The following is a 25258-nucleotide window of genomic DNA, read 5'->3' as shown; positions in this document are numbered from 1 at the left end:
CCGCACGGTGGCAAACCGGTAATTCTTCTGAAAACGTCCGGGTATTCACTAACCACCGCACAGATTCGGGTTTCTTTTCTAACTCTTTGTCACCAAGTACATGCGCAAGGTACGCCGCACCCTTTCTTACGTATTTCGAGCCAACATTGACGATATCGCGGTGGCAACCCCTTTAAGTCCGTAGACTCAATTCGGATCATCTCGTTATTTGCGCACCTCAAGTCAACGGTTTTCTTTTGCAATTCACCACCGCGTCATATCGGTCAACCAGTCCATACCAAGAATAACGTCGAATTCATCAAATGGTAATAGCATCAAATCGGCCGGAAATGTAATTCTCGGATCATTAGGGGCATCTCTTACACACTTTGTCAACAAGCATATTGACCCAAGGGATTTGACACTGAATTACGAACTTAGTAGACTCAATAGGCGTAGTCTTGGATGCTAAAGTCTCACATACATAAGAATGAGTAGAGCCAGGTCAATTAATGCAATTACATTAGTATCAAAAAGAGTGAAAGTACCAAGTGATAGCATCGGGGAGGATGCTTCCTCTCGTGCACGGATGGCATATGCCCTAGCAGAGTACTGGTCTCCGATCGAATAGCCGCACCAGTGGCCCTTTCGACTACCACTCCTACCTCCCGAAATTCTTGGTGGTCTACCTCTAGTTGTCATTCCACTAGGTCTTGCACCTTGCATCCTATGCTTCTCATCAAGCTCGTGCAATCTCGAATGAAGTGGTCCTTGAACCGCATCCATAACAGCCCTGTTGGTAGACTTACCCCAACATTCACCTATGTGTCTTCTTCCACATTGGGGGCATTCGGGTTTCTCTTGACGGTTATTGCCCACACTAGCCACCAAGTAGCTCTGAGTCCGTCGATTGTCGTGCTCTAATGGAAATTCCCGCAGTCGTCCTCGATTTATTAGTGTCCTCCCTGAACTTCTTTACAGTCGAGAACGGAGCTTTACCCATCGATCTCTTACGATAGTCTTTAGCTTCAAATTCAGCCTTCTTCTTCTCCTTTCCAAGTTCTTCCGCCTTGCAGGCTCGTTCGACCAGCGTCACGAACTCCTTTATCTCCAAAATACCCACTAGTAGTTTTAAATCTTCATTCAATCCTTCTTCAAATCTTTTGCACATAGCAACCTCATCGCCCACACACTCCCGAGCATACCGACTAAGTCTTACGAACTCATGTTCTATTCAGGTACTGTCATACGGCCTTGCTTGAGTTCCAAGAATTCCTTACGCTTTTGATCGATGAACCGTTGACTAATATACTTCTTTCAAATTCGCTTGAAAGAAATCCCAAGTAACTCGCTTCGTTTGGGACTATGGAGATCAAAGTCCTCCACCAATAGTAAGTCGAGTCTCGCAACAAGGATATAGCACACTTTAGACATTCATCGGTGTGCATGATAGTTCATCAAACACCAATGGTGTTATCAAGCGAACTCGGCTCTTTCGGCATCATCAAGAACTATGGCCTTAGACTCCTCAGCCCCCCGCTTTCTAATCAAGTCTACAGTGGCTTACTCGGCCTCATAGGATCATGAATCGATGGCATTACAGCTCTTGGGTGGATTATTCAAATTGGAATTGTTGGACACCGGATTGGTTGGGCGTATTGCACTACCCACTCATTCATCATGATAAAGAAGGCTTGTTTTGCCTCCTCACCTTGATTATTCGCAGATGACCGAGGTTCAACAGCGGCGTCCCTTGTGCAGAGCAGCCGCTACACTTTCAACGTCATCCGCCAAGGTTCTCTACACCGGATCCATTTACTAATCAAAACAAAAATTTTAACCGTCGAAGTCATCACACATTTAAACATTAACATTAAGGCATGTATAGCTAGACTCATACGCTATGGTAGTCCTAGAACCGACTAAACCATAGCTCTGATACCAATAAAATGTAACACCCGAACCCGAGATCGTCGCCGGAGTCGAACACGAGGTGTTAACAGACTTCAACCCACTTATTGAGAGTTTCCAGACAAGCTGCCAATCTGTGTACTAGTCGCTCCAAAATTCATAACTTGAGTTTTACAACTCGAAAATCAGTTTTGCAATTTTTCCCTGAAACTAGACTCATATTTCAATCTACATATTTTTTTCTAGAATTTTTGGTCGAGCCAATTAGTACAGTTTATTAGTTAAAGTCTCCCCTGTTGCAGGGATCGACTATACTGACCTTTGTGTGTTACGAATTGGATATCTCCCTGTACAGGGCTTCAATACTGATGCCATTTGTTTCTCTAGAAACTAGACTCAGAGAGGAATCTACACATATATGGCATGACTCCTAATTATCTCTGGTTAATTTACAATGATTTTCCAAAGTTGGGACAGGGGATCCAGAAACTGTTCTGGCCCTGTTTCACAATAACTTTAATATCTGTTAACTTATCACTCATATGACCATTTCGTTTCTTCCATATGAAAGTAGATTCATCAAGGTACATTTGCATAATTTATTTACTATTTAATACCATTCCTACTATTTTTAGTGATTTTTCAGTCTCACGTTACTGCTGCTGCCAGCACCTATCACTAAAGCAACTATGCCTATTTCATAATTTCCCTTTGATCTAACTAGTGATTCATCATACATGTCACAAATCATGATCATGACTAGCCATACCAGAGGCTAATCATTATCCAACATCTCCCTACTACACTATTGCCATAACATGCATTTTAACACCAAAATAATCAACCATGGCATAAGGCATGGAAATCGAATTACCAAGACTTGTGACTTAACATTGGAGAACTAAATCCAACCGAGCATTTATGCCATCTTCGCATGGCTAAAAGTTTACATACCAAAGTTCAACAAAGCATATTAGCCTATACATGCCAAAATGTTCTCCTAAACCAGCTACACAAAAAATACCAAAAGTTGCTAGCGGTGTGATGACTCGATGACGATCACGAGCACGCAAAAAGGACGAGTCCGAGAAACCTAAAATGGCGACAAGCAAACACCGGTGAGTATATAACTCAGAAGCCATAAGCATTATATTGCTGTTCAGTAATAATATACCATAAAAGAAAATAATTAATGCGGATTAAAATCCTCCATCCACACCCAAACGGTACTATAATTCTTTAGGCATTTCGGTTTGGTCACATACCAAGCCCTACTTGATATTTCATACATTACGCCATATGACATTGCATGCATTTATTTTCGAGCATAATCACCACATAAATCAAGACTTACCAAACCAAAATTCCAAATATAAATAAAATGTTCATTCCTCATGAGCTCAAGGTGTTTACTCGTACCGCTGTCCATGATTGACTCGGTAAGGCCGTGCACATAGAACATGTACGTTTATTAGAGGATGTGCAATAAGCCCGCACACTTAGTGCTTAATAGTCGAACTCGCACACTTAGTGCTATATAATCAAACTTGCACACTTAGTGCTGTATAATTTGAACCCGCACACTTAGTGCCAATTTGTGATTATAAATGTTTACACCCGCACACTTAGTGCCAAACCGATCATTCAATACATCTCACCTCTTTTCTTTCAATTCAATATTTTTATCACCACATACATACATGTTTATATATATATTCTACCATTCCATTCAGCATCATTACTTGGACATTACGCCCTTTAAATTAGTACAAAATAAGTGCTTAATGACTTACCTTATATCGGATGAAATGATTCCCAATCTACTACTCGATTATCTTTGCTTTGCCTTTGCTTGGTTCTCCTCTTTGATGTCTTGATCTAAAATGAATACATTTAGTAGTTTAATCTTCTTGCTGGATTTTTATGTGTATAATTTAATGGTTTTCACCCCATTTCACAACTATCTTTGTTCAAAATATCAAAATCTCAACCAACATTTGTTTAATGCTTCAAGGTCGAATGCATGGTCACCATTAAGCTAATCTAGTCTCAAGTATTTTAATCCTAACATACAACATCATGAATCAACTCAACCTTATAAGCCAATATTACTCCTACAATCGATTGTAAGGAGTTAACAAAGAAAATATATTTTTACAAACATATACACCCATATGGCCGATTTTACCAAATCAAATTTAACCTTACTTATCTCAAATTTTCATTTCATACTATCATCCCCATGACATAGTAAGGTTTTGAATCATGGACTAATTAGAACTAAAACTAGCAACTAAGAACATGCATGAATCTCATGGCACCATATCAAACATACCTTAATCTAGCTACAAGGATGGCCAACCTATTCCAAACCAACCATGAGCAAGGACCCTTTCTTCTCCCTTGAGATCTTGACCAAAAGAATGAAAAAAAGATGAACAAAGCTTTTTTTTTTTGTTTTTCTTTCTCACTTGCACTAAGAATGGGGAGGGAGGGAAAGCCTTCACATACACACTTTTTTTTTCATTTTTTATTACTCATGCACCTTATTTTATTTATTTCAACATAAAACACTCACCCAACATGTTTCATGACATGTCTTGCCCATGCTTCCTTGTCATGGCCGGCCACTCGCACTTGGGGGATTTTGACATGCAAGTCCCGCCTTTTGACTACATGTACTATTAGGTCCTTATAGATTAGCCTATCATTTTCAAAAGTGTCATACAAGTCCTACTAACTGAATTCACATGCAATCGACTAAACCAAGCTTGAAATTTTCACACATTTGTAAATACATATTCTAGACAATAAATATTACGCTCAAACATTTCGGTGACTTCGGTTTAGTGGTCCCAAACCACTTCCCGACTAGGGTCAATTTTGGTCATCACAGCCTAGCTCGAATCCGATTGCTCCAACAACCCACGCCTTCAATCCAACACTTAAGAAGACGCTAATCATTGATGAAAACGCCGCTTAAAAACCCTTAGAGCCACATGCCCAAATCGATGACCTCCCTAGATTTTAGGGACTTCTGCTTTTCCTAACTTTGTAAAATATGACCAGATCTGAGATGATGAACACTTACCCCTTACTCCTCTTTGATCTCCACGCAATCTGATGCAAATTTATCTTTCAAACGACGGTAGAACTCGACTCCCAAAGTTTTGAAGTTTCGGCTATAAGCCCCCAAATCTATGGTTTTTCGGCTTTTGGGTGATAAAGGAGATGACAATATGGAACTATAACCTGGATGTAGAATTGCCGATAGGTCTCTAGAGTTCAGAAAAAATAATCATTGATTAATGGAAGCACAATGTTAAAGGGTTTGGATCTGAAGAAATCGGTACCTGTAATGTGTGTTCAAGATTTCGGCTTTTATGGCTTCGCAAAAGTATTGATGAACAAAGAATTGATGAATAGTTTTGAAGAAGAAAAATAGAAAAGAAGAATAGGGAAGTGGTAGTTTGGCTAGAGAGGAAAAGAGAGAAAAGAAAAACCTTGTGATGTCTGAGCAGAAAGGAACGGCACCACTCAATACCCTAGGTGCCGAAATACTAACCTCATAACCCTCTGTCGATTTTTCCCCCTTCAATTCCCAAAATTCGGCCAACTCCTAACCTCTCTCTTAATCCCTTAAATCTCTCCCCTTATCACTCCTTAATCCAAGCGTTTGGACTGATCCAAACTCTCCTTTAGTAGAATCCACCTGGACTCCAACACTACCCCTCCTGCACTTAAAAATAAATGTATCTATTTGTCAACATAGGGAATCGATCCCATGCCTCCCTCAAAGCTCCACACACCACCTTTTTAGGAGCCTAGTGGCGTCACCCTGGCCACTTTACCAAGGCTCTTTTTGTGATGCAATTTGCCCATAACTCTATACAAGGACCATCTAGCCAGAACCCCTAACTCCTAAGTCCAAAAATTCAAAAATTCAACCGGGTTTTGGCCAACACATGGGCCTTCTATAAGCCCATTTACCTACTCAAAATATTAATTTCACATCCAATTAAAAAATTTTAAAATCTTTACAAAATATTGAAAACAGAGAATAAATCCGAAAATTAGGATGTTACAGTTAGGGAGGCTGTCGATTTGGGCTTGTAGCTCTAAGGGATGTTATAATTGTTTTATTTTGATAATAGTGTTATCTAGAGGCTGCTGATCGAAGGCTTGGACAAGTGGAACGACTGGATCTAAACCTAGTCGCTAATTTCGGCAAAGGTAGGATCGTTAGTGCCTAAGGATCGTTAGTACTTTCACTAGTGGAACTGATTTCCTTCTCAACACCTTGACGTCACGATCAAGTATTTGCACAGTTCCTCTTCGAAAGTTAAACCGATTTGTACCTCGATTTCGCGATCGGTATGATATGTGTTGGGTCGATCGATACCTCCTCAAAGATGGATACATGAAAACGTCATGGATACGCCGCAGCTCGTGTAACTCTAGCCGATAAGCCATTGGTCCAACCCGCTTAACAATTTGGTAAGGCCCAATAAACCGTGGGCTCAACTTACCCTTCTTACCAAATCTCAAAATTTTCTTCCAAGGGAAACCTTCAAGAAAACCATATCCCCAACAAAGAACTCAATCTCTTTGCGCTTCAGATCCGTGATACGACTTCGCTCATCGGATGCCTCCTTTAACCGATCCCTTATCAGCCTAACCTTGCTTTCAGTGTCTGCCACCAATTCCGTTCCAAGCACTCGTCGTTCACCCAACTCTATCCAACACGTCGGCGTACGACATCTTCGCCCATAAAGCGCTTCATATGGTGCCATCTGAATACTTGCTTGGTAGCTGTTATTGTAAGTAAACTCCGCTAGTGGCAAGTAGTCCTCCCAACTTCCACGAAAATCAATGATACAACCTCTTAACATATCTTCCAGAACCTGAATAACCCTTTCTGACTGTCCATCTGTCTGTGGGTGAAAAGCAGTGCTAAAATCCAATCGTGTACCCAACGCTTCCTGCAACTTTCGCCAAAACCGAGATATAAACCTAGGGTCTCGATCGAAATTATCGACACGGCACCCCATGCAATCGCACTACCTCCGCCACATATAACTTGGCCAACTTTTGCAAAGTGAGTAGTCAGTGCGTAACGTGTATGAAATGAGCGATTTTGTTAACCTATCCACAACCACCCACACCGAATCTTTCTTGGTGGGTTTCAAAGGTAACCCACCACAAAGTCCATTTTACTCTTTCCCACTTCCATAGCGGCATTTTCACAAAGTTGCGGAATCCCAAGGCAATTGGTGCTCACCTTAACCTGCTGGCATGTCGACATTTCCCAACAAATTCGGTCACCTCTCGCTTTAATCCGCCACAAGACACTTCTCGCAAGTCTCGATATAACTTATTCCCTCCAGATGCATGGCACAGAGTCCACCATGAGCCTCTTTAGAATTAATCGCCTCAATTCGTGGTCCTTTGGAATACAAACCCTTCCACGAAAGCACGTAACTCCTTCAAGGTGTTCAACCCAAAATCCTCGTTCTCACCACTCTTAACTTGCTGGAACAGGTGAGCAAATGAATTGTCCTTCAACTGCTTTTCCTTAATTTGCTCACCCAAGTAGGCCTTACTTGCGCTTCGCCAACAAGCTTCCATCGTCGTATGAGACTTAATCGTGCGAACAAGGCTCTCAAATCAAGAATAACCCTTCGACTCAACGCATCCGCCACCACATTAGCCTTTCCTGGGTGGTACTCTATCGAACAGTCGTAGTCTTTAAGCAACTCCACCCATCTTCGTTGCCTAAGGTTCAACTCCTTCTGAGTCAACAAATACTTTAGGCTCTTATGATTTGTGTATATGATGCACTTTTCCCCATATAAGTAGTGTCTCCAAATTTTTAACGCAAAAATCACCGCTGCTAGCTCCAAATCATGCGTAGGGTAATTCACCTCATGAGCCTTAAGCTGTTGCGATGCATAAGCGACTACCTTGCCCTCTTGCATCAGTACGCAACCTAACCCCACATGCAACGCATTGCTTTATACAGTAAAGTCCTTCCCAGACACCAGTTGAATCAACACTGGCGCTTCGATCAATACCTTTTTCAACCGATCAAAAGCTTTTTGCTGTTTTTCAGTCCAAACAAATGGTACTCCTTTCCTTATGAGTTTTGTCAAGGGTGCCGCCATTACCGAGAAACCCTCCACAAACCTTCTGTAGTAACCTGCTAACCCTAGAAAACTCGAATTTCGACATCGACCTAGGTGGCTTCCATTCCAGAATTGCTTCAATTTTACGAGGATCCACCTTAATCCCCTCGGCAGAGACCACATGCCCAAGGAAAGTTACCTCCCTCAACCAGAATTCACACTTGCTGAATTTCGCGTAGAGCTCCTTTTCCATTAACACTTGCAGCACAATACGGAGATGCTCATCATGCTTCGCCTTCGTTTCAGAGTATACCAGATATCGTCGATAAAGGCGACTACGAACCGATCCAAGTAAGGTTGGAATACTCGGTTCATCGATCCATAAAAAGCGCAAGTGCGTTCATCACCAAACGGCATGACCACAAACTCATAATGTCCATATCGAGTTCAAATGCTGTTTTATGAATATCCCTTCTTTACCCTTAGGCGATGGTATCCGAGCGAAGATCAATTTTGGAGAATACCGAAGCTCCCTCGCTTGATCGAATGATCGTCAATCTTTGGTAGTGGATACTTATTCTTAATCGCCGCTTGTTCAACTGGCGATAATCGATGCACATGCGCATCGTTCCATCCTTTTTCTTCACAAACAGGACCGGTGCTCCTCAAGGAGACACACTAGGCCTATTGAAGCCTCTATCTAACAACTCTTGAATTTGAGCCTTCAGTTCCACTAACTCCTTCGGTGCCATCCTATAGGGTGCTGTGACAGCCCTAAATTTGACCCTAGTCGGAAAGTGGTTTCGGAACCACGAAACGAGTCTTATAAATAATTAAAAGTTATACTCTGTGTTTATGATGTGAGTAAATGCATGTGTGAAAGTTTCATGCATTAATTTGATCATTTTTTTATGTGAATTTATTAAAATGGACTTATATGAAACATTGTTGGAAAGTGAGAGGTTAATCTTACAATGGTCTAATAGTACATGCATTGAAAAGAGTGGTTTTGCATGTCAATTAGACTATTTTTGAATGTAAATGGCCGGCCAACACATGTATGTAACAATGTGTTCTCTTGTCTCCATTTTTAATTGGTGGGAATTATGTATAATAATAAATTTATAGTAGTGGTGGTGATAAAAACAAAGTCCCATCATCTTTTTTTTTCATCTTGCGAAACCATAAGGAAAAGAAAAGAAAATGGAAGGAAGAACACCTAAGGCATTCGGCCACCTTGTATTGGGAATTAAGGTATGATTTCATATGTTTTTCTTTGGATTTTGAGAAATTTAAATTGGTTTTAAAGCTCCTAAAATGACCCATGCATGTGATTTTGTGTTTGGGATGCATGAAGCATTCGATCATGAGCTCAATGGGTTACATTGTGTATGTTTTGATAATTTGTGAGGAGAAATATTTCTAATTGAGTATAAACAAACTAAATTACTATATGTGGCTCAAATGAGCTTGAGTAGTCGGCTAATGAAGTTAGTTGAGTTATAATACTTGCTTAATAATGAAAAGAACATGAGCTTAATGCTCAAATAGCATTCGGCTTTGGACTAAGTTAAATTAGTTAAGAAATGAGTTCCAAGATAGTGAATTATGTGTTAAAAGAGGGATTTAGGTTGTATGTACGTGTTTAGATTGAAAACAAGAGGCTATGTAAGCTAATTGAGGGATTCGGCCATGGTATTATAGTGAATAAAAATTTGAACAAGGGTTTTAATTGTATGATAGGTTTTCGGATATGGTTGATTGGATAATAAATTGGTGTGGGTGTTTTGAATGAGATATGTACAATTATAAGTTAAATTTAAGGTTTGTTAGATTTATCCTTATCATTGCCGAATGAGTTCAATGGCTAAAGAAAATTGTTAAGTGCTTAGTTAATGTGCATTCGGTCATTTAGGATGAGTATACATTTGATAATGTTTTGATACTTTGAAATGGAATTTAATTATTAATGAGTTATAAGCTTGTTGAATTTTGAGATATAATTGGGAGTAAATTTGATATGAGCATATTTTGTTAATGACATATTGATAAATGTTGAGTTACGATACCATGATATTAAGCTTAAAGGCATTCGATCATGAGATGAATTAAGGTGAACTAAATGATATTCGGCAATGGTACTTTTTACATGAGAAATTTGGTGTTAATTGTATTAAATGAGGTTGAGGTAGTTGCCGAATGTGTTTATAATTAAGTAAGGTTAATAATAGAGCAATGAGTGGCTAGTAGAATCTAGTTAGTCCTCTTGTTGTATTCGGCCATGAGTTTGTATAATTGGTTTGTAATAGATTAAATTTGTTTATTCAAGCTCAAGAGCTGAGGGAGTCTAATTCGGATAAGAGAGAAAGCTACCTAACCGAATAGTCGATTCAGAATCGCTCGACAACTTCCGAGGTAAGTTCTTAAGTAATTGAGTTTGATTCCTTTGTAAGTTTAAGTTTTAAAACGGGATGAATATGAATTATGTAATTAAAGCTTGACGCGTCTAGTTTCGTATAAAAGAAATCGTAAGTAAAGGGTTACCGATAATGAGATTTTCAAAGTTGTGTGAGACGTGTCGAATGACTCAAATCCCTGCTCGTTTTTAGAAAATCGTTATAATTTGCACAAAATGGTTATAAGGTAAAATTTATATGCTTAGACTCCTCAATGAGTCTAGGTTCAAATGAAATTGAATATAACACATTTTGAATTTGTACAATGAGAAATCTGATTCAGAGTGAGGAGTGATCAGATTAGTCTAACAAAGTGAAACAGGGAAAACTTTAAGAAAAATCTGGTATTGATTGGCCACACCTAAAATTCTGAAAATTTTATGGATGAAAGATACATGAGTCTACATTCGGGAAAATTAACGGCAATTGATTTTGAGTTTTGTAGCTCCAATTATAAACAATTTAGTGACTGTTGCTCAGAAAACCGCTTGTAGTGAATATGTGATTTTGTTGTAAACTTTGATGAAACTATTTGAGTTGCTTATAAGCTATTGCTGAAATTGATGTACAAGAAAAATATGAAATATGTATGAGATATATATATGTGATAAGGCCTAATGGACGATGTGATGAATGTGAAAGTGTGTATATATGTGATAAGGCCTAATGGCCGATGTGATGAATGTGAAAGTGTGTATATATGTGATAAGGCGAAAGTGTGTATATATGTGATAAGGCCTAATGGCCGATGTGATGAATGTGAAAGTGTGTATATATGTGATAAGGCCATTAATGTGATGAATGTGAAAGTGTGTATACATGTGATAAGGCCTAATGGCCGATGTGATGAATGTGAAGGTGTATATATGTGATAAGGCCAAATGGCCAATGTGATGAATGTGAAAGTGTATATATGTGATAATAGAGTGGCCAACGTGATGGATGTGGAAGTGTATAAATGTGATAAGTCCCAAGGGCATTTGTGTTAGTACTATATCCGGGTTAAAACCCCGCAGCTTTATGCGAGAATATTATCACCGATTAATGACCAGAGGCTTCGTGCTCGTACTATATCCGAGCTCTAATGACCCGATGACTACGTGTGGAGATTTTGTCCGTAAGCCTCGAACTAAAGGTTTTGCTGAAGATTCAAGTAAAGCGTAAGATTATGCGACTTCACAAAGGACAATTAGTAATAAATATGCTCAATGCGTTAAGTTGGTCGTGTATGTATTTTGAGATTATATTTAAAGTTTGATTTAGACTAAATCACAAGGTCGTTATGTGATGCACATGTGAGTAAAGCAATAAGACTGTTCTATGATTATTGTGCATTTGGTCAATGTGGGAAGTCGTAAAAATATGTAATGTACCTATGATCATAAGAGGTCACCATCAAGTGAGAATTTATCCGCCTATTACATATGATGAGATGTGCATATTCGTAAAGGGATGGTATGTCAAGGAAGAGTGAAATAAAAATACTAACAACTATGTTATAATTTGATTGTTACTTGTTGACACCGCTTAAAACTTACTAAGCATTGTAATGCTTACTCCGCTTACTTTGTTTCCTCTGCTTTATAGATCTCATTTGGAAGCTACAGGCTCGGGGATCGTCAGCAGCCTAGTCACACTATCACTATCCACTGCTTGGTACCGCTACGCTTTTGGAATATCTTATGGCATGTATAGAATAGACTAGTAGTGAGAGGATATTTTGGTTAATGTATGGGACTACCCTTTTGTTGTAGGTCATGTACCTTTCGGTTTTGTGTAAATTTGGATAGCCATGCAAAAATGGCTTAAGTATACTTGATCATAGCATTATAATCGTTTTGTATGTCGTCCGTCTAGAGATATGGAAATGTTGGTAACGGTTAGTCATGGGAATGGTTATTCATGATCACCTTTGGTATATGTATGACAAACTCTAGTTGATCCATGGAGGATCATGAAATAGGTAAAGTTTACCTTAAAAATAGATTCTGGCAGCAGCAGTGATGTGGATGTGAAAAATCTCTAAAAATAGTAGGAATGGAATTAAATAGCAAATAAATTATGTAACTGAACCTTGATGAATCTATTTTCATAGGAAAGTAACGAAATGATCATATGAATAGTATGTTAAGAGATATTTAAGTTTTCGTGAGACAGGGCCAGAACGGTTTCTGGATTCCCTGTTCCGACTTTGGAAATTCATTATAAATTAACCAGAGATAATTAGAAGTCATGCCATATATGTACAGAATCCTTTTTGAGTCTAGTTTCCTTAGAAGTAAGCGGCATAAGCATTGAAGCCCGGTACAAGGAGTTATCTAAGTCGCATTGCAGGAAGGGCAGTGTAGTCGAACCCTGTAACAGGGGAGACTTTAACTAATAAACTGTACTAATTGGCCTGACCGAAAATTCTAGAAAAAAATTTATAGATGCATATATGAGTCTAGTTTTAGGGAAAAATCACGAAACCGATTTTCAAGTTGTGGAACTCAAGATATGATTTTTAAGGTGACAGTGACGCAGTTAGCCAACTGCCTGGAAATTTTTAAAAAGTGGACTGTGTAAGTAAATGGATTAAGCCCGTTAACCCCTCGTGTCCGACTCCGGCGACGGTCTCGGGTACGGGCTGTTATAGGTGCAATAGATACTAGAGCTATTCCAAGCAGCAAATCGATTCCAAACTCAACTTCCCGATTCGGAGGTAATCCAGGAAGCTCTTCCGTAAAAACATCCCTAATTCCCTAACAGATTCGATGGTCTCCACAATCGGATCCTCGCCACTTGGCTTACCAAAGCTAGATATGCCTTGCACCCCTTGAGCATCAGTTTCTCAGCCCTCAACGCTGATACTACATTGGATAAGTAATCCTTCCGTTCTCCAATAATCATTACCTCTTCATCATTGATAGTCCTTAACACCATCCTCTTAGTCGCACAATCCAAAGTTGCTTTATGCTTGGTCAACCAATCCATCCCTAGTATCAAATCGAATTCTTCAAGCGGTAACTCCATCAAATCCCCACGAAAACCCCGCCTTGAATCTCCAAAGGCACCTCCTTGAAGAGTTTCTCTACCTTAACCGAATGACCTAAAGGACTTATCATGACACCCCACACACGGTCTCCTCAAGTGCACACCAAAGGCCCCGTAAATGTTATATGACACATATGAATGGGTTGATCCCACATCAATCGAGCAAAGATAAGGTACACCATAGATAAAAACATACCGTTATGACATCAAAAGGCCACCTCCTTGCGGCGACGAAAAGATACACCAAAGCTGGCTGACGAGCATCCGCGTTACCAATACCCCTGCCGGGTGCCCCACGTCCACGACCATTACCACCGCGACCTTGTCCACGACCTCTTGGCAGCGGCGGTCCATCCCTCACAGGTTGATCCGATCGGACAGCCCCTTGTTCGGCCACCTGAGCTTGAGTGGCCCTCCTAGGACAATCCTTAATCCTATGCTCCTTAGACCCACAACAAAGACAAGCCCCAGAACGCTTCCAGCACTCTCCTTGATGCATTCTACCGCAATCCCCACAAGCTTGCGGTCTACCTATGTTCACCGGAACTACTCGAACCAGTTCCTCCATCCTGGCTCTCTTAACATTTCGATTTGCAGCACCCGCTGGTCCAGCATCCCTCCTGAACCGATTCCGATCCCTATCACGATTCTTCCGTTCCGTTTGTTTCACCTCCTCGGCTATCTTAGCCTTCTCTACCAGTGCAGCGAAATCTCGCTCTCTCTGCGGAGCTATGAGCACCCTTAACTCATCTCTGAGACCATCCTCAAAACGAACGCTACACTCGTATTTGGTGGAAACGATGCCATTAGCATACCAACTCAATCGTAGAAACTCCGCCTCATATTCAGCAATGGTCTTATTTCCTTGAGTCAGATTCAAGAACTCCTTTCTGCGTGCGTCCACATAGCTAGCTCCAACATATTTTGCCTTAAAGGTTGTTTAAACAGCTCCCATGTTACCCTCTCACCGGGGTACCTCTCTCACAAGAATCCACCATCGACACGCTTCATCCCCAAAGAACGACACCGCCCTTTCAACTTTTGTTCTATCGAGAGTCTAGGTCATCCATGATCCGCCTGTGGCTTCCAACCAAGATTTCACCACATTTGGGGCCACTCCAGACACGCCCTAAAAATCTCAGCTCCATTGGTCTGGCGTTGAAATGGACCCCCTATTTATGGGCCCGATGTTAGCTCCGGCCACCCTTTCCAAAACCCTCAACATGGCCTGAGACAAAGCGTCATCCCCTGGGGCCCGGTCATACGGCCCATTTTCATTAACCGGTGGTGGACGTACCTCGCCAGCTGGCATGTGTTCAGATGACGCAGATCCAGCGTGAGTGCTACCTCGGCCTCGACCACGGCCTCTTCCTCGAGTAGCCCTTGTACTCATAACGATTTATCGACACGAATTTTATGACATTAGTTTATCTGGTTCCACTGCTTATTACGTAATGTCTTATGAATGATATAGTTTCGAGTTATTTTCAAGAATCACAATTTAGCTACGGTCCCGCTTTTGTAGCCCTAATACTACCTTATCAATATCACTATCTCTAAGGCTCAAGATTATCTACAATATTATTTCCATTCAGCCCATATAAATATTTAAAGCGTAAAAAGAACACTTACAGACTTGGTGCCGGGGATTCAGCAGCTACTTCTTTATCATCCATAAAAACCCATGTTTTTGTTTACCAAAATAAAAAGATTTCATTTGAAAACACTTTTATTTTAAAACTATTGATTTAACCTTGTTCAATAGAAAAACTTTGAACATCTTTGAAAAACTTATAGAAAAACTTTTTTTTTAAAAGATTTTCGGACCCGATCCATAGCCGAGTTGTTGCAACCTGGCCCTGATACCACTAAATGTTACACCCCAAACCCGGCCTAGACGTTATGACCGGATCTGGTGCTCCACATCGAAGCGTTCAAAATATTCTGTATTACTTAGTTGAAAAACTTAGTTGGTGTTGTAAAAGACACTTTTAAAAGTAGGTTAAAGTGAATGGAAGCTGTGCACCAAGTAGGAAACTAGGAAGAAGAAGAGGTGAGTCCGTCGAACTGCTTAAGTACCAAGCTCCCTTCGGATCCAATCCTAGACATGCATACCGCCATTGCCACACTCTAACATCTCGTATAATTTTGAGAAAACCGTTTGGTTAGGTCCATCTTAAGAAAATGATTAAGGTTGAAAACGTTTGCTTAGCGGAAGTCTTACTCGTATTCGTGTTATTTTGAAATCACTTAATGTTTTTGAAAACGTGTCCTAGAGCTAATCTATTTCGTTAGTTATCATAGATCGCTTTTATCATAATGTAATTAAATAATAAAGAAACAACCCAAACCATAAAAATAATTAGCGGCCTTATTACAAAAAAATCCCAAAACCATAAACGAAAATATGGAAAATCTAGTTCACCGTAAGAAAACGAATTTGCGTAAAACGTGTGGCCACTCCGAATCCCGCCTTGACTCCAAGTCCACCAACTAGGGCTCACTTGCAAGGATGGAAGAAAAGGGTGAGTTTGGGAAAACTCGGTGTATACTGTAAACCCATCCAATGCCCAAATCAGCTCGAGCCCATTGGGCCTAAGCCCCATTCAGATATCAAGACACAGTGGATCAAGCCCTTTCGTATCTGAAGTAGCAAGGCCTTAGCCCTTTTTACATAACAAATGTGGCCCATAGGCCCGTTCAAGAACATAGGTAACAATAGTAGTAATGCATGCAAACCCATTTGGGGAGACTACTCAACCCACCAACCGCTACATCGCCTGCATCAATTTCTACACTCTATGTGGGAATATCTCAACCCACCTAGCCCTACACTCCACAGTTTAAAGAACGCCGCTCAAATATCGAGAAGTTGAGGCAAAGCCTCTAGTACGTGGATGAACCACTTTCAATACTTCCTCCATCAATACCCCAATCCCATGCAATGATATTAATAAAGCATATCATGTACAATACAAGATTAATCAATCATGCGCTTTAGCTAATTTAAACCCTAGGGGTATTTTTGTAATTGTGCTCTTTAGGGGTAATTTCGCATTTACATAACGACACAAGTTATTTCAGTAATTTTAGCCGTTTTATGCAATTTGGTTCCACCATCTAACTAACATGCTACTTTGCCCATCTCTTACCCATATTGGTCCGTAAGCCCATTGGGGCCAATTTTTGCCTATCGAGGCCCACTTTTTCCGAAGTACGTTAAGACGTCACACAAACTTACTTACCACATTGTGGTGCTAGATCTAACAATTACTCTACGTCTTTGAGAGCATTCAGATACTCACAAGCCCATGAAATGTCGAATTTTAGATTTCGGCTTTTGCCAAATTGAACTAAGAAAGGGTGTTCTAGACACACCGATTCATGAGGATCTCATCGAGATCTCTTCGATGTCCTACAATTGATTAGCACAGTTCTTATTTACAAACCATAATCACTAAACCCCAAAATTTACTTATCCATGATCGAACCATGTCCCTAAAAGCCTTTGAAACCTTACCTTTTGCCAAAATCGATAGCTAGTTCGAATCCGATTGCTCCAACAACCCACGCCTTCAATCCAACACTTAAGAAGACGCTAATCATTGATGAAAATGTCATTAAAAACCCTTAGAGCCACATGCCCAAATCGACAGCCTCCCTAGATTTTAGGGACTTCGGCTTTTCCTAACTTTGTAAAATATGACCAGATCTGAGATGATGAACACTTACCCCTTTATCCACTTTGATCTATACACAATCTGATGCAGATTTATCTTTCAAACGACGGTAGAACTCGACTCCCAAAGTTTTGAAGTTTTGGCTATAAGCCCCCAAATCTATGGTTTTTCTTTTGGGTGATGAAGGAGATGACAATGTGGAACTATAACCTGGATGTAGAATTTCCGATGTGTCTCTAGAGTTCGTAAAGAATAATCGTTGATTAATGGAAACACAATGTTAAAGGGTTTGGCTCAAGAAATCAGACTGTAATGTGTGTTAAAGATTTTGACTTTATGGCCCGGCAAAAGTATTGATGAACAATGTAATTGATGAATAGTTTTGAAGAAGAAAAATAGAAAAGAAGAATAGGGAAGTGGTAGTTTTGGCTAGAGAGGAAAAGAGAGAAAAGAAAACCTTGTGATGTCTCGAAAGGAAAGGAACGGACCACTCAATACCCTAGGTGCCAAATACTAACCTCATAACCCTCCGCCAATTTTTCCCTTTCAATTCCCAAAATTCGCCAACTCCTAACCTCTCTCCTAATCCCTTAAATCTCTCCCTTATCACTCCTTAATCCAAGCGCTTGACCTGATCCAAACTCTCCTTTAGCGTAATCCACCGACTCCAACACTACCCCTTCTGCACTTAAAAATAAATGCATCTATTTGTCAACACAGGGAATCGATCCCATGCCTCCCTCAAAGCTCCACTCGCCACCTTTTTAAGAGCCTAGTGGCGTCACCCTGGCCACTTTACAAAGGCTCTTTTTGTGATGCAATTTGCCCATAACTCTATACAAGGACCATCTAGCCAGAACCCCTAACTCCTAAGTCCAAAAATTTAAAAATTCAACCGGGTTTTGGAAAACACATGGGCCTTTTATAAGCCCATTTACCTACTCAAAATATTAATTTCACATTCAATTACAAAATTTTAAAATCTTTACAAAATATTGAAAACCGCGAATAAATCCGAAAATCAGGATGTTACAGTTAGGGAGGCTGTCGATTTGGGCTTGTAGCTCTAAGGGATCTTATAATTGTTTTATTTTGATAATAGTGTGATCTAGAGGCTGCTGATCGAAGGCTTGGACAAGTGGAACGACTGGATCTAAACCTAGTCGCTAATTTTGGCAAAGGTAGGATCGTTAGTGCCTAAGGTGCTTTTGGCCGATTATGGTAAGGGGGTTAATACGTAGTTCATTTTTGATAGTTAGATTAAAATTTTAGGAATACAATTGTAAGTAGTTCATGTGTGTGGATCTCGTCAGCATATCGTCAAAACAGGTGTGTAACTGACACCCTTTCATAGTCTAGATCGGCAAAAGTAGAAAAGCTAAAATGCTGAAAACCGGTATTTTGTAGACTTACGAGTATGCGAATGCTCGTGAGGTAAATCAATTAACGTTTTTGGTAAACTACAATGTTTAGACTGCAGAGTGCATGATTTCTGTGCCTTCGATATTTTTGGGCTTTATGGGCCAAAATTGGGATAATGGGCCAACGGGCCCAATTCGGTAAGAACCCTTGGTAAGTGTTTCTATTAGTACATGAAAGGTGGGAATATGCATGAAAACCCTTTAAAACTGATAAAATTACTGAAATACCTTAATAGGTGGACACTTTACAGATTTACCCCTAGGAGTAAAATTACTGATATACCCCTAGGGTTAAGGTTGACCTGAATGCATGTTTGACTGCTATTATTTACCGTGCATGCCATGTTATTATTATTATCGATGCATGGACTGGATATTGATGGAGGAAGTACTGAAAGTGGCTTGTCCATGTATCGGAGGCTTTGCCTCAACTTATCGACATCGAGCAAAGAATGTTTGCAACTGTGGAGTGTAGGGCTGGGTGGGTTGAGTTATTCCCCACATGGAGTGTAGGGCTGGTACGGATGGAGTGTAGTGGTTGGTTATAGGCTGGGTTGGGCTTGCATACACGAATATGTCTGATCTGTTCTGGAATGGTCCTCTGGGCCTTACTGTTATCTAAAAGTGGGGCTAAGGTCCAGTTTATTGTATTCTGAAAAGGGTTTCGGGCCAATACCCACTGTTATCTGAATGGGCTTAGGCCCAATGGGCTTGAACTGACTTGGGCTTTGGATGGGTTTTCCTTACACACTGAGTTTTCCAAATTCACCCCTTTCCCTACCATCCTTGCAGGTGAGCCCTAGTTGGTAGACTTGGAGCTGGACGGGATTCAGAGTGGCCACGAGGATTAATTTCTATTTTTTTAAGTTTCGCAATTATTATTTTGATTATTTTGTTTCTGGTTTAAGTTGTAATAAGGCCACTCTTTTTATTATTTTATTTATTTTTGGTTATTAAATTGGTTAGCTTTAGGGCGCATTTTATAAAAGTTTCCTATTTTTAAAATATCACGATAACTGAGCAAAACTTCCGCAATGTAAACGTTTTCAAAGGAAATGAATATTTTAAATAGACTTAACTTAATTAAATATTCGTGGACTAGTAACAGGCATAAAGTGTGGCAATGGATGTGTGCATGTCTAGGATTGGAACCGTGAAGAGCTTGGTACTTAAGTAGTCCAACAGACTCACCTCCTCTTTTTTGGCTTCCTACCTGGTGCACAGCTTCCGTTCACTTTAACTTAAAACAAAACATTCTTCAAACCCTAAGAAAGATTTTTGGATAAAACATAACTTCTTTAGTAACATTCCCCATGTGACACGCTGAATTCGGCCGTAATGTCTGGGTCGGGTTTGGGGTGTTACATTGTGGACTTGAAAGATCAGATCAACATGAGAAATCACACTATCCATGAATCTTTGGTAGATTTTAATTTTGTATGGCTTATATGGCATGTAATAGGGCCTCTTTTTAAGATGCGGTATTAGTTCTTGATTTTGTGCAAGTTTACATTTGAGCTTGTGATATTGTATTTAAATAACTATGAAAATATGCATGTTTCACCTAAGTTGAGTTGTTGGTCAAGCATGAAATACAATGATACTATGTTGAGTTGTGGTATGAAATGAAATAGAGGTAAGATTTTGATGTGTAGGTTGTGACTTGAATATACAATAATGGAAGTGAATTGTTATGAAATATTGTGGTGTCAATGATGACATATTGGTTAGGCACTTAGATTGATTGTGTTTACAGGAGTTGAATGCATTTGAAGGTGTTTAATGACCTAAGGGATTGTATGTTTGAATATGTTTAAGTGCTCAGGCATATGGGTGAAGAAAGGAACACGATTTAGGTAAATTTTGGGTATACACGGGCTGTGACACTATCGTGTGCCTCACACGGGTAGCCCACATGGGCGTGCACCCTGAGTGTTTTTAGGTGTAGTTTTCACATGGGCTGTGACACGACCTATGACACAACCGTTTGACCTAACATCGAATGTTACACTAGCTATCACACGACCAGTGACACAACTGTGTGACGTCATTTCGAAAGGTACACGATCTAACACCTGGGTAGTGACACGGTAGTGCCTGGCATCACACGGTCTGGATCATGACACACGGCCTAACCACGCGGTTGTGTGATCCCTATTTTGAAAGTTTATAAATTTTCCCTAAATATTGTCATTTGTTTCAAATTATCCCTGATTGTTCGCAAACTAATTTTAAGGCATCGTCAGCCCGATTTAGGGTCCATAAGTGTATGTTTATTTTGATTTAAATTATTAAAATTTTTTTGTTAATTATTCTAGTGAACTGGATGCTATTGTTACTGAATGTTTTGAAATATATAGTGATACTCTGCCCTTAATCTGATGATAGAAGTAATTAAGGGTGTTACATTTCGTGGTATCAGAGCTATAATTTAGTTGATTCTTAGACTAAATCTAATGTGTTTAAAGATTAGAGAGTACATGCCATATAAATCTGAGTTAGTGTGGTATTGATTGATATAATCTAACCCATGTTTCCTTGTAGATTTTAATTATGTATCTGATTCTGAACGTGATGAAGCTATCATTGAGAAACCTTTTACAAATATCCGATAATAACCAGCTAGTCCCAAAAAACTTTAGACTTCAAACACATTCTTCGGTGGCTTCCAATTAACAATAGCTGAAATTTTATTTGGGTCTACTTTGACACCTTCAACAGATACTATATGCCCAAGAAAACTAACTTCCCGTAACCAAAATTCACATTTACTGGATTTGACGTACAATTGTTTCTCTCGCAAAGTTTACAACACTATTCTTAAATACTAAGCATACTCATTTTCATCTTGAGAGTAAACCAAAATATCATCTATAAATAAAACCAAAATATCATCTATAAATACCACCACAAATCTATCTAAATACGGGCTGAAAATTCTGTTCATTAGATCCATAAGCACTGCAGGTGAATTTGTCAAACCAAATGGCATCACAAAAAATTCATAGTATCCTTACCTAGTTTTAGAAGCTGTCTTTGGCACATTCGATTCTTTTAACCGTAGTTGATAGTAACCAGAACGGAGATCAATCTTTGAAAATACAATGACACATTTTAACTGGTCAAACAAATCATCAATTCGAGGCAATAGTTACTTGTTCTTTATTGTATCTTTGTTGAGCTGTCTATAATCAATGCACAGCCTCAACGATCCATCCTTCTTCTTTACAAATAGAACTAACGCACCCCAAGGTGAGAAACTAGGTTGAGCAAAACCTCTGTCAATCAATTCTTGCAACTGTACTTTCAGCTCTTTCAATTTAGTAGGAGCCATTCTGTAAGGTGCTATGGATATAAATGTTGTTCCTAGAATAAGATCTATAGAGAATTTCACTTCTCTATCTGGTGGTAAACCAGGTAATTCTTCTGAGAATACATCAGGAAATTCACATACTACCGGCACTGACTGGATCTTTGACTCAGATACCTTAGTATCCAACACATACGCAAGATAAGCATCATATCCCTTTCTAACATATTTCCGTGCTGATATTGCTAAAATCACATCAGGTAGTCCATCTAGTTTATCAGATTCAACATGAAGTAATTCACCACTCTCACATTTCAATACAATATATTTCTATTTACAATTCACCACTGCATCATTTTGGGTTAACCAATTCATTCCCAAAATCACATCAAATTCATCAAACGGTAATAACATCAAGTTAGCTGGAAAGTAATACTCTTTTACCATCAACAGACAGTTCCTACAAGCTTTATCAACCATAACACACTAGCCTAGGGGGTTTGAAACATTAACAACAAATTTAGTGAATTCAACAGGTAAATTTTTAACCTACACTAGGTTCATGCATATGTATGAATGTGTGGAACCAAGATCAATCAATGCAGTGATATCAATATCAACTAGAGGAAATGTACCAGTAATAACATCTGGTGCAAAGGCATCTTCTCTAGCATGAATAGCATATGTTCTCCCAAGTGCTTGTGTAACATCCCAAAATAGGGCATAGTCTGAATAGTGGTTTTGAAACCACAAATCTGACATCAAAATATTTATTTTATGATTATTATGAGGCTTAGAATATGATAATATGCATGTGCTAAAGTTTCATGAAGGAATTCTTTGAGTAAGTGCCCAATTGGAAAATTAGGGACTAAATTGAATAAATTGTAAAACTTGGATTCTAGAAGCAATTTGCATGAAATTTCTTTATATTATAAAATAGAAGGTCTTGGGGAGCAATTTTCCTAATTTCTAAGTTTTTGAACAAAAATGGGCTTGCATGGATGAAATTTCAAAGAAAGGGCTTAAGGGCATTTTTGTCATTTGGCATACTAACAAAATAAAATGGGAAAAAGAAGGCAAAAATCAGCCATTATTCTCCCTTGCCCAGCCGAAATTCCTAAGCCACCATAGCTAGGGTTTCCAAGCTTTTCAAGCTAATTAGTAAGTGTTCCCAAGCCCCATTTTTAATGTTCTTTATAATTTTGAGATCTCGATAGCTTAATCTCTCCATTTCTACCAATATTTCATAATAGGATTCATGTTTAAAAATTTACCCATGCATGAGTTACTTGTATTTTATGTTTTATGGAGGAATATGAAAGTTTGAGGTGTGTTAAACAACTTTTCCTAGGTGATTTTCATGAAAAACCCCTAAAGGGACCTTTTTGCAAAAACTATAAAATGTGTGGTAGAAATGTGAAAATAATGGAAAATGTGGGCTGCCATAAGAGGGAAAAGTGTTTGGCTAGGCTTGAATAAGGTAGAAATTGCATGCGTTTCATTATACGAGCCTAGGGACTAAATCGTGGAAATGTGAAAGGTGAGGGGCAAAATAGTCATATGGACTGGGGGTGGAATATAGACTTGAAATGTATAATGTGGAGTGCTAATGATCTATTTTTATTATTATAGACACCGAGGAACAAATTTTGGAGGTCGATCAAGGAAAATAAAAGGTTTCGGAATAATCGAAACACGACACCGAAACGAATACTAGGTAAGTTTGGATAACTTAAAGTAAACACTCAATGTGCCTAAATATATGATTTATGAGTGCATGATGATTGCATTTATTAGTGACATGAAATTCTATGAAATGCATGTTTAAGTATGAATTGTGATAAATGTCTCGGTTGAGGTTAAAAAGGGAATTTGATGGATAAACCATGATTGACATGTGTAATGAGGTCCTGCATGTGTTGCAGTAAGGATTTAGCCCAGACAGGTAGTTTGTTGATCTCATTTATAAAAGGATCTAGCCTGGACTGGTGTTCATTTGAATGGTCGAGCCTCCCGAAGAATATGTGTGCATTATGGATTTAGCCCGGATGGGTAATTTGACTAGGATCTGAATTTAGCCTGAACTGGTAATCCCGACACCACCTTATGAGTTCATAAAATGGGGGATTTAGCCTGGACTGGTAATCTAGCCATAAGATGTGAGGTTTGCAGGAGTGCATATCTGAAACGATCATTGTATGAATTGATGGTAAATAGATATTCCATCAAGATTTCCTGGAAACTCAACGAGATTAATGTGACATATATATACAAATGAGATGTTAAATGATGAGCTCATCTAAGATAACTTTCATAGTGTATTGTTATGTGACTAACTCATTGATTGAGTGTAAGTGATAGGGAAGCCATCCTATGGTCATTGAATTTATTTCCCAACTTGATTGTATGCTAATTACTTGGTAAGTTTACTTTCCGGTCATTCGAGCTTACTAAGCATGAAAATTCTTACCCCTCTCTTTTCCCTGTCTCTCACAGAGCTCGAAGACTCGTAAAGATTGGAAGACGTTTGGTGAGTCAACATACTATCAAATAGACCAGCTTTGATATAAAGACATTTCTAAATTGTTCAATGGCATGTATACATCGTTTGAGTATTTCGTTATATGTGTTGTTTGATTTGCAAAATGAAGGCTTGTAAAGATAAATCTATCCGTTTGTTTATGGCCATAGAGATCGGCTTGTTTTGAAGTAGGCTATGACCTACAAAATTTCCATGCAAGTTTATAATCATGTACGATTGTTGAATTCCAATTGGCAATGACTCATAAGAACGAGCCAATCTTGAATGTATTAAAGTGGTATGACAACACATAAATACAAGATGGGAAATAACCTAGCAATATGAGGTTTTGCATGTAATGAGTTTTTGCAAAGATCATTTATGAGAGCATAATTATGTTTTACTTAGTTTTTAATATCCATTAAGTATAAGTGTTAAAAGGGGGTGACCATAGGCTTGGGAAATAACCTAATAGGGTCTACACGGTTGGGTACACAGACGTGTGCCTAGGCTGTGTGTGACACACGGGCCATACCCATGGGCGTGTGGCATGGTCGTGTGTCCTCTGCATCTAAAATGGTAAGTCTGCTAAATGAACACGGGCTAGACACACGAGCATGTGTCTTGGCCGTGTGAATTTAGTAGAATGCTCAAGTCGTGGACATGGGATGATTGCACGGGCGTGTGGCACTTCAAGTTAAAAGAAATTTTCCAAGGTGCCCAAAGTTTATCAAATGTTCTCAGTTTTGTCCCGCACCACCTCTAGGCATGTTTTAGGTCTCGAAGGCCTATTTAAGGGAAAGGATATACATATTTGAA

This window comes from Gossypium arboreum, chromosome 2 (assembly GCF_025698485.1).
Source record: "Gossypium arboreum isolate Shixiya-1 chromosome 2, ASM2569848v2, whole genome shotgun sequence".
Classification (NCBI taxonomy): Eukaryota; Viridiplantae; Streptophyta; class Magnoliopsida; order Malvales; family Malvaceae; genus Gossypium; species Gossypium arboreum.
This window is presented reverse-complemented; position numbering follows the sequence as displayed.